This window comes from Neovison vison, chromosome 13 (genome assembly GCF_020171115.1).
Source record: "Neovison vison isolate M4711 chromosome 13, ASM_NN_V1, whole genome shotgun sequence".
In the NCBI taxonomy this organism is placed as follows: domain Eukaryota; kingdom Metazoa; phylum Chordata; class Mammalia; order Carnivora; family Mustelidae; genus Neogale; species Neogale vison.
In genome coordinates, this window is record NC_058103.1 from 34135265 (window position 1) to 34147625 (window position 12361).

The window sequence follows — 12361 nt, forward strand, 5'->3', positions numbered from 1 at the left end:
TTTTTTAATCTAACCCTGGCTTTTTAGTCAATGAAAAAAAAAAAAAAAAACAAAGGGAAGTCTGAAAAACAAAATGAAACTGAGATTTTGGCCAAATACCAAATTTGTCAAGGATTAAAAATGAAAGGTATGGTACTGGATTATCTATTACTTTATTTTATTGGATTATGTTATTTTACTATAGTTATCATCTAACTTTATGGTGTTAACAATACCCCTTTCAGCTGGAATTAAACTAAAATCATGTGTAGAAACAGCATTATTATATTACAGTCAATGGAGGAAATGAAAAACACAAGAGACTTACTGAAAACATAGGTATTCATTTACTAATCAAGACTGCTTTCAGACATCAAATAATTCATTTAATTCATTTCAACATGTGTTTACATGTGTAATATAATTTTTGCTGAAGATCACATTGTCCAGAAAGAAATCTTAAGCCATGAAACAGAAAACAAAAGAGGGGAAAGCATGTAATAAATGATAAGGAGAAAAGTGAAAATGCTTTAAACAAAGCTGAGAAAATTTTAACAAACAACCACAATCTTTAGATACAGTTAGAGAAGTGACTTACCTTATGCTTAGGTCATAACAAGAATAGCACAGTGTTTAAAGTCAGCTCTTCATTATGGGAGGTACAATTGAAAGCCATAGGTTATAATAACATGAATTGCTACACAGAAATGAAGACTTTTTCAGCCCAACATGAAAAGCTAACTCTTACGGGAGAACATTTCTACTGATGTTTAATGCAGCATGAAGAACAACTGAGGGTGTAAACATTGAAACACATGAATCTCACAGCAGTAAGAGAGACAGTCCAATCTCTCAGGAACACAGAATATTTAATCTGTGACTATAATCTGTGACACATAAGGGAAGGCACATCACTCTAACACTGAAAGATGCATGCATAATGTATAACCATCCACTGACAACTCTCCCCACTCCTCCCACTTGTACACACACAAACCCATTAAGATACAGGGAAAAAATGTAGTGCCAAGCTGTTATGAAGAAAGCAGGACACACGGAAGCACAGCAGTGGTCATGTGATTTGAGAGGTGTTCTTCCCTTAAACCATCCCATCACCATGCTTATTTTAAAGAAGCCAGGAAAAGACCCCCTTCAGTGCTGCAATAGCTACGAGCCCCCAGCTTGAAGCTAATGTGTGGAATTTTGATCACCGTTCCCTGCGATGTCAGGGGCTCTCCAGTGGAAGCCAGATGTATAACACCAGTTAGTGGGGTACAATGTGTGAATAACAAACATCCTTTCCCTTCTGCCTTTTGCAGAAGTGTGGGAGGAGAGAAACAAATAAAATAAAGCCCATGTTAAGAATAGTTTCATAACAATATAAAGATGTATAAATATTAAAATGGAGATTACATTTAATTACAGGTTAACACAACTCAGGTTTCATAAAAACTGCCTCTATTTTGCTGCTCACCAGGATAATTTGTATTCTTTCTCCTTGCAAATATTAGGAATAAATCTATACAATATGGTTCATACTAAATAATTCTCAGGAGTTGGGTCAGATAGGGTCAAACTGGAAGAAAGGAAGTCATCTTTGATGGACATTAAGAAAGCCCTCTCCTATTTTTAGCATGATGGTACTTGTCAGCGTCACATTAGAAATTAAGCTTCTGTATATATGCTTACTAATTTGAGAAATTCTATGGCAATGGTTTGGAAAGGAAATTTAATCTTAATGCTACATTTAAAAAAAGAAACAACAAAGAAGACTACCTATTTAGAAATTGTAACTAAGTTTCCTATATACACTTCTCTACTGTCAATAAAACTTATTTTAACATGAGTTGTTCCAGCTCATTAGAAAAAAGTTTCAAATTTGCTTTCCTATTATTCATGATGGTAGTTGACTTCATCCATTTTATCTTTTGGTTTATGTGTGGAATGCAGTTTAGATAGATTTTTTAATTTTTTAGAGATTTTTATATTACGATTTTCTCTCCCTCATCCTATTCTTGGTAGGCCAGAATATCTTGACATTTCCCTTAGCATGTCTTTATTATTCTAGGCTCTAGGTGCTCCTTTAATCTCAGTTCCTCAAGGGGAAAATAAAGAGTGTTAAAGGGCTCGAGGGAGAAAAAACGTGTATCAGAGATTTTAAGCTATAAAGGTAGAAAGAAATGTCAGCTGTGATCATGCTATCATCAGTGGAGGCACTGACAATTGTAAAATAACTGTAATCACACACTCTCGTTGTGACTTCATTACTTCATTGTAACTTCCACATTAGCTCAGAATGTAAGCAAATTCTTCTATTTGACCCGAAGAAAGAAAGAAAATCCATGTATAGTTATCTGGTTTTCAAGACAGATTGACCAAAACTTTTTAGAAATGTCATAGCCATATGGCCATATGTACCGGTAGGAATGCAGGCCACATAATCTAAGGCATGTAGGAAAGTCTGAACTAGCTCCTATAGAACTTTCCTTTTACTCTTGAGGAAGCTGTTTTAGACCTTAGACAAGCTGTTTCATCTGGTATCCTTTGCTTATTTTCTGATTCAAATACTACTTGTCCTTTAAGATCCAGCTTACACTGTACCAGTTGCAAAAACTATTCCCAAAGTTCCTCAGTCAGAAATAATTTCTTCTTTCCCTGAACTTGTAATATCTTTATTGAAATACAATTTACCTACTACAAAAAGTCACCCATCTTAAGAATATAGTTTGGTGACTTTTAATAAATTCACTTGGTTGCACAACCATCATCACAATCAAGTTCTAGGTTTACTTAAACTCTTAAAACCTCTTATCTGAACTTCTATTATAAGAGTTATCACAGTTACTAATGTTCCAACTGTTGATAAGGGTCTCAAAATATATTATAGGTTCTTGGAGGGAAAGGATCTGACTTTAATTCTCTTTATATTTCCTACTATGTTAAATATAGTTCTTTGTACAGAGTAAACATTTGCTAATTCTGAATGTTTATTTTATAGTAATCATGGCTTTTTTCATCTCAGCTTAAAATTTAAAATTTATTTTTTATAGTATAAGTATGATCATAGCCACTCCTGTACTGTCTTAAAAATGATTTTTACTTATCTGGGTGGGCTAATATTAAGAAATGTAATATTAAAAGCATGTGGATTATAGCTAAGACATAACTGAGCTCCCCACAGAATGATCTTAAGAATCTGGAAAATACCTTCCTATTTATATTATTTAAGATTAATCAAACGGTGACATTTGGAATCCAATAAAGGTTATTCTACAGTATAGATTTCAGGTCAGGTTAAGCAGATTCCTTATTTTCTAAGAGAACAAGATATTTTTTATCTCACATGGTCATGTCACTAGGACGATACAGATGATAGAGATTTTTGATGTAGTGTGGCTCTTTTGACTTTAATTTTTCTACCCCATTAAACTTATTTAAGAGTAATTCATCTCTGAAAGAACAAACTTCTTGGAATACCATTTACTCATCAAAATAAAACTCAAGAGGATAGAGAAAAAGGACCTCATTGGCATTTACTTAGATTACTTGCCTCTTTAGCCTACCCAGAAACAGAAGGAAAGAAAGGTTTGATTTAAACAACAGTAAGCCAACAACTCTACAATCTCAGACTTTTAAATTCTATTTCTTTATCTCCTCAATTCTTATGTGAAAAATGAAGAATAGTTTAGAAAAGCTCTTTCCCATAGTTCCATTCATTCATCACCTTATCTGGATAAATTAGGGTACGTGAATTTGGCTCATCTGAGCATAATAACAATTCATTTGTGTTTTATCAGATTTATGTTATCACAACACATATTAAACCGAGGAACTCAGAGTTTTGATTTATTTATGACATGAAAGGCAGCATGATAAAAAGAACGTCCTTTGGAGTCCAGTGGTATGGTTTCTGATACTGGTTTATCCTTTTCTTAGCTATGTGACCTTAGATATAACATTTAACATCTTGGAGTTTTAATTTCCTTATCCATAAAATGGGAAAAGTTAAGTAGGATACTGTATGTGTAAGTGAAAATTATTTAAAAAGAGCAATGCAAATCTAAGTATATTATTATCTTTATTTAGATTTTTAGTCACATTTACTTAGGTAGAATCTGAGGTACAATGAGAACAAAGAGTTGGCTCCAGATCATGCCATGAGTCAGTGACAAATGACAGACTATAACTGCCAGTTTCTAGACTAAAACTTCAGGAAAAGGCTGAGTAAAAGTCTGAAGTTATCTCTGTAAGAATTAATCTAACACTGTGTTGTATGATTTTAGTCAAGCTATCTCAATTCTATGGGACTTGATTCCCTCATTTGTAAAATGATACTGCTTCCATGGGCTTCAACTGGAGATGATGGAGCCCTTGAAAGAATTCGTGGATAAAAGTCAGGGGCCCATTCACTGGAATGGAGAAAAAATTAAAAATATTATATTTGCCAATCTAAGTAATTTTTTATTAGCTTCTCTCATTATGAGCTTAGGTGACAAACCACATTAAAATGACAGAATCTATGTTTCAGATTATTATGGATATCTTAAAATACTCTTAATATTCACCAAGATTTCAAATTATAGTAGTCTAATGACTTGTTGCTAGATTTAGTTATTTAATGCATTTTAAAAGAGGCATTATTATCACACAATTTTTCATAGATACTTTGATAATGATTTGAAATTGTTTTCTTTGTAATCCCACATATTTTATTTTATATACTTAAAAATAGTTTCCTGAAAAGAAGTCTGTAGGCTTTGCCAGATTCCCAAATGGCTCCATAGGAGAAAAGAGTTTAAAAAACTCTCAAATAGACAATTTCCAAGCTTCCTTTTGTCTCTAGGATTTTGTTGCTCTAAGAAATCTTTCCTACCTCCATCTGCTGCCTTTTACCAAACCATATATAAAAGAAGATCTTTTTTTGAGGAAATTATATAAAATTGGTCATGAAATTAACAAATTGCCCATTTAATAGACCATCTAAGAAACAAAAAAGAAACGATTATCAAAAAGTTGTAAGATCTCAGGCTTATAAAAAAAATTTCTGCTTCACTTGCTCTTTTCCCATTGGTTTATATATTTAATTAAATGGAATAATCATTAAAATTTGTCACATTTAAAACTCTAACAAAAGTTGAACTTCCACACACACACACACACACACACACACAGACATTAGTTATATCCATAACTAATGATTTTTTGAACTCTTACACACGTGTTGATCACAGATAAGAGCAGCAATGCTATTATCTATGCGTAAAGTAAGCCTTTTCAGGTGTACAAACAATATTTATAAGCAGTACAATTTTACAATCTTTTCCAGATAACTATTCGTGAAGTTTCCCCACTAATACATGAATTACTATTGCCTTAAATTCCACTGAGCTTTCTTAATTTCTAGGCAATTGTGAAAAATTCTTCTTTTCCAGTATTGACTTTCTAACGAAGCTGGAACTATAGCAGGTTACACAGCTGATAAAGTGAATTATAATGAATACTGAAAATAAAAAGCCTATTTGTGCTGCTTTATAGATAATTTGTTGAGCTCCTCAAAGAGAATGCTATGATATGTAGAACATAAAGAACAAAACTGGTTATCACCATGACTCAAAGGGATACAAATTTGAGTATCAATGGTGAGTATTCTTAATGTATTATCCAAGCTTTAATTCTAAATTGAGTCATTCTTTTTTTTTTTTGAGGATTTTATTTATTCATTTGACAGACAGAGATCACAAGAAGGCAGAGAGGCAGGCAGAGAGAGAGGGGAAACAGGCTCCCTGCTGAGCAGAGAGCCTGATGCGGGGCTCGATCCCAGGACCCTGAGATCATGACCTGAGCCGAAGGCAGAGGCTTTAAACCACTGAGCCACCCAGGTGCCCCTACATTGAGTCATTCTTAATGGTTTCTAGAAAATGTGTAAATCCCACACTAGTCTTCCTTTGGTACCAACATTTAGTTGATGTTTGTTCTGAGAATTTTGATGATGATCATGATAAATATGAGAAATATATATTACCTAATTATATAAACATAACAAAGCTGAATAAATAGTTTTTGACTGGTAGGGATTTCAGATTATTCTTGACACCATTTCCCAATCTTTAGATGAATATTTAGCTACTTTACAGAGTAATTTATCTTCATTCTAGAGAAGAGAAAGCAGGGGTTATTACTGGGTTATTCAGTAAACTTGTAATGAAACAGCTCTCCTGACTTCCAAATTCTTTTCTCTGTACACCAGTAAATGACCCTATCTTTCTAACTTACCAGTGGCAATCACTGCATTCCTAACCTGTCCTTGAATTTTCATTGCCTTTTTGTTCTTGACTATTTCTTTTAGTAATAAGAACCACTTCAACAGGCATATGGAGTGAAGGAAAACTAGTACGAAAGGCAGTTTGGGGAACAGCACTCCAGAGCCAGACTGCCTGGATTTGAATCTTGGCTCTGCCATTATTAGCTGTGTAACACTGGGTAAGTTATAATCTCTTTAAGGTATGTTTTCTAATGAATAAAATGAGAATAACAGAAATACCTATTTCATAGGGTTGTTATGAGGAAAGTGAGATAATATGTGTGAAATGTTTGATTTAGAAGAGTATCTGGCCCAGAGTGAATGGTATATGAGCATTAGCTATTACTATGTTTGTTGTTACTCTTGTTTGGATGATACTCTGGATCTGTAACACAGAATGCTGACTTATTTCTTCTGTAATTTTGACAGCTCTAATAAGTAAGATCAGGTAACATTAGGTAAGCATTTGAATAGAAAGTTAAAAACCCTAAGTTTTATAAACTAGAGCCTAAAAGATGGTTAGAGTCAATAATATAAAACACTGAATTATTGAGCATTTGCAATAAGTATCATTTCCTGATACTTCTGGAAGAAAGTCACATTGGATTTCATTAAACAAGATTTTAAGATATTGAGTTTTTAACTAGATTTAATATTCTTTTTGGTTTTCATTTAAGGGTAGCAGAATATGCTATAGGCGATACAAAGTCTTCCTTTCTTCTCTTCTGGGTTCTTTGGCTGGTCTAATAATTCAACTGGTATAGGACAGATTAACAAGAGAAAAAAAATAATTTTGTACATACAGGGGCCCCAGAGATATAAGGCTCAATGACCAAAGCATTCAGCTTTTATATCTTTTAGACAAAGAAATAAGAAATAAATCAAACAGAGAAAGTTAATTATCATGTGGTTTTACTTATTTGTGGAACATAAGGAATAGCATGGAGGACATTAGGAGAAGGGAAAAATGAAAGGGGAGAAATCAGAATGGGAGATGAACCAGGAGAGACAACGGACTCTGGGAAAAAAACCTGAGGGTTTTAGAAGGGGGTGGGGTGGGGGGATAGATGAACCTGGTGATGGGTATTAAGGAGGGCACGGACTGCACGGAGCACTGGGTGTTATATGCAAACGGTGAATCATGGAACACTACATCAAAAAGTAATGATGTTAGTATGGTAACTAACATAACACAATAAAAAAATATAAATAAAACTACCTTATTCGTTAAAAAAAAGAAAACAATAAATCTGGGGGAAGAATTGGTAAGACAAAGGTGTGTGGGCTAGAGGGAGTAAATTAGTGAAGAAATAAGGTTTGTGAATGTAGTCTTCTTGGAGCTAAAATCTCTGTCTCTGGTAGTATGAATGCCTTTTCCTCTTCCAGTACAGGGAGGGTAGCTTTCACATGGGACACTTATTTCCTGCTTTCTGGGGAGTGTCCTTCTTGAATTGGCTGTTTTCTTTCTCTCTTTTACTTTCTGGCTTCTTTCTTTCCTTTTTTTAAATGTTATATTAGTCATCATATAGTACATCATTAATTTTTGATGTAGTGTTCCATGATTCACTGTTTGTGTATAATACCCACTGCTCCATGCAATCTGTGCCCTCCTTAATATCCAACACCAGGCTAACCCATCCCACCCACAGCCCTCCCCTCTCAAATTCTCAGTTTGTTTCTCTGAGTCCATAGTCTTTCATGGTTCATCTCCAGCTCTGATGCCCCCTTCATTTTCCCCTTCCTTTTCCTAATGTCCTCCATGCTATTCTTTATTTTCCACAAAAAAAGTGAAACTATATGATAAATGACCTTCTCTGCTTGACTTATTTCACTTAGCATAAGCTCCTCCAGTGTCATCTATGTTGTTGCAAAAGTTGGGTATTCATTCTTTCTGATGGCTGAGTAATATTCCATTGTATATATGGACTACATCTATCTGTCTGTTGAAGGGCAACTCAGCTCTACAAAGAACTTCTCAAACTCAACACCCAAAAAACATATAAACAAGTAAAAAAAATGGGCAGAAGACATGAACAGACACTTCTCAAAAGACATACAAATGGCTAACAGACACATGAAGAAACGTTCATCATCATTAGCCATCAGTGAAATTCAAGTCAAAACCACATTGAGATACCACCTTACACCAGTTAGAATGGCAAAAATTGACAAGACAAGAAATAACAAATGTTGGAGAGGTTGTGGAGGAAGGGGAACCCTCTTACACTGTTGGTAGGAATGCAAATTGGTGCAGCCACTTTGGAAAACAGTGTGGAGTTTCCTCAAAAAATTAAAAATAGAGCTACCCTATGACCCAGCAATTGCACTACTGGGTATTTACCCGAAAGATACAGATGGAGTGAAAAGAAGGAACATCTGTACCTCAATGTTCATAGCAGTAATGTCCACAATAGTCAAATTGTGGAACTGTTTCTTAAGAACTTTAACTGAAAATAATCAGTATGTCATATTTTGGGGGTGGCACATAAATAGAGTACAATACATCACCCCAAAATATGCCTTTTTAGCATAAAGCTTATTTGAGTTAGTTTGAGAAATAGCAGACATAGAAGTTCTGAAAACAGAGTAGAAGTTACCCTTTGGTAAAGAAAAATTATATTTGTAAAAGAAATCTCCATTTAAAAAAAATTATTGAGGAGGGCACGTCATGTGATGAGCACTGCGTGTTATACTTAACTAATGAATCACGGACCACTGCATCAAGGACTAATTATGTACTATACAAGGGCTAACTGAACATAATAAAAAAAAAAGTTGCTAACTGCTCAAGAAAAAAAAAAAAAGAAATCTCCACTTATAAGGGTGTCTCCCTCTTTGTACCTAGAAAAGGATGATCTAAATCACAAGAGAATGTTACCAGTGGAAAAGGCATGGATTAAATCTGTATTACAAACCTCACTCTTCTTTACTGTGGTTTTTCTGGTAACCTCCCCATAGCTGGCCTCTCTGCTTCCACTTTATTTTGTCTTTAGCTAAACATGGTATTTAAGCTGGTGGTTCAGGCTAATACATGAAGTATACATGTTAATAAACTTCTTTTTATTAATTTTTTTTCATTTTTCTCTTGTTAATCTATCTTTTGTTTGAGAAGTTCTCAGCCAGGAACTGAGAAAAGTAGATGGAAAATTGTTTTCCTTCCTAACACAGTTCTTCCCTATACATTCTTACATGTCATAGGGAGGGAGACAAACCATATCATTTTTTTATTCATTAACAAAAAAACAACAACCCCAAACTCCTGTTTCTACTGAGTATAATATACCATGTAAGAGTGTGGCTACATAGTTTTCCTTTCTAAATCAAAGGATGCTATACTGCAGTTTTTATTTTTCCAAATGCCTAGATAGCATTCATAAGGCACATGGAAAATGTATAAAGGCAAAGATATTTCTACATTACATTAGTAAAGTAGCAATGATTTAGAAAATGTTTAGGGCATTCCCTCAAGGACTGGAGATAAGAGTTAAATTGTCTAAAGCCTTATATTGCAACCCTATGTGGTATATAGTATGTTAACCAAGCAAGCCTCTTATGGTCTAAGCAAGTAAACAGTTTACAGATATAGTTTGTTATTATTAGACTCTTCTTTACATTACGTATGTCCTTTCCATTTTCTCTGAATTCTCAAGTTTTGCATGTCTGGGCTAAATCATATGGAAAAGCAGCAAAACCATTGCCATTAAAATTGAACTTTTAGCTTGTTAAGAAGAGATAACTGTGTTAAACTTTTTTTTTTTTAAATTTTATACACATTTGTCAGGGAGAGAGAGGGCACGAGAGCACATAAGCAGGGACACTGGCAGGCAGAGGGAGGAGCAGGCTTCCTGCTGGGTAAGTAACCTGATGAGGGACTTGAGCCCAGGACCCTGGGATCACAAGCCCAGCAAAGGCAGATGGTTAACTGACTGAGCCACCTAATCATCTCTAAAGTTAATTTTTTTAGAAAAGGTAAATTCATGACCTTCGTACAAAAACAAAATGAATATAGGTCAAACATGTAGGTAAACTATGTGTTAATAAGAGGATCAGAAAAATGTTTCACTTGGTTCAAAAAAGAATTAAAAAAAACTCCACACACAGGGACCATGAGGAATGTTGAAATGAACTTTCAGATTAATTGAACAAAAATCAGTTGCATCTCCAAATAGACACAATATGCATTTCTATGGATTGAGGTCATTTGCATTACTACTCACATATTACAATTTAGTGTTGTACAATAGCTCAGACAATGAAAAGGGAGATGACCCAGAAGGGTGATCTAGACAAGACAGCCAAAAATCATTTGTCTATTCCAAAGTTCTTTTATAGTTTTACCTGAGAACTCTATGGCCTGGGAGTACCTATTAATAGAATTTGTCTGTTAATTGAATTCTGGTTTATTTTTGAGAGTTTGTCCCCTAGTGCACACCTTTGGTTTCTAAGATTGTATGAAATACCAACTATAGTCACCTTTAAATGGACTGCAGTTTGTATTTTGACTAGAATATTAAAGTAGTTTACCACATTAGAAATGGAATATATTTATATGAAATATTCATTATATCTTTTAAAAATTTGACTTAAAATATAATTTCCAAGGTTTAATACACAAAAAATTTTTGTAGTTTCTTTTACCCAAATCTAGTGAAAACTCAGTTTGAATATGAACTTTATTTTGTCATGATTCAGTCATGAAAAGTTCCTAAGGGAAAGAGAATAACTTATTTACATCAAAGAAATGCAATACAATGTAAAAATTATATAAGTATATTGGCCATGGATTACTATGTAATTAAGCTAAAATACAGTATGTATATTTTCTGAGTGAAGCCCTCTTTTGGATTTTTTTTAAATAGAAAAAGCAAAATAATCATGTGTAAGAAAAAGCCAGAAGAAGAAGGGATATTCTTTCTTAGAACATTGTTAAATTTAGGTTTACCAGTAGTCTGAGTTGCTTCAGCCCACTTTACCTTGTAAAATTTGTATTTTCTCTATATACATTACTGGTTCTATTCCCTTATACTAGCATAAGCTCATATTTATATAACTCATTCGCAAGATGATGAGGATAGGTAAGATAATTTTAGATGTATGCAAATTTTTATTTCAACATAAGCTTGATAGCTGTAGGTCCAAGAACATATGCTAATTTGATATGCTAAAGCTAGAGACTTGTACATGCAATGAATCCTTCTTTAAGCAGACAAAAAAACAGCTATATGATCTTGGCTAAATTATTTTAGCTTTTTAAGCATTAGTTTCCACATGTACAAGAATCAGAGTAATGATACCATACATTAACTGAAAAAATACTTCTTGAGCCTATACCCAATGCCAGGCTTAGATCTTGGTACAGGGGTTAAAAACTAAATAAGATTGACAGGGAGCTTGCTACCATGAAGTTTACACTCTAACAGGAGTAGGCAGATAATAAGCACTTAAGCTAATATGTAAATAAGATAGTTTCAGCTAGCAATATATGTTTATAAAGAAAATAAAAGATGGTAATGAGATAAAAAGTGATTAGCAATAGGGTATAATTATTTTAAATAGAGTGGACAAGGAAGACTTCTCTGAATAGGTATCATTTGAGTTAAGACCTGAGACATGTAGAGGAAGATAGATGAGAACTTTCCTGACTGAGGTAATAGCTAGTAGTATGTAAAGGCTCATGCTTTGTTGAGTTTCCATTTTATAGGACTGTTCTGAAAATTAAATAAACTAATGCAGGTAGAACACTTGGTCTATAGCTGACATTTAATATCTGATGACAATAATAGAGGTGAGAATGATAATAATAAAGAAGAGAATGATAATGGCTATGATGATTACAATACCAACTATCAAAAGTCAAGTATTGCAACTACTTTCCTCAATCCTTAGTTTGGAAACTGTCTGCGACCTCTTTCAGATCAAAGAAGAGTGTTGTAATGTGTCAGAAGAGTCAAAAATTGATAATAAAAAGAGACATAGTAGGTGTTCAGACTGAAGTTTCCAGCTAAGTAGGACAGAAAAAATGTGTTTTGAAAAAATGTATTTCATAAAAATCAATGAAGGTACCTCTGATAAAAGAGAATA

The 12361-nt window shown here is 33.8% G+C and overlaps 1 protein-coding gene across 12 annotated transcripts in view; it reads right to left on the reverse strand.

Moving 5' to 3' along the window:
- The window catches only part of GPHN (gephyrin), a 641743-nt gene that overhangs the window by 144979 nt on the left and 484403 nt on the right, over positions 1-12361 (reverse strand). The window lies entirely within an intron of this gene.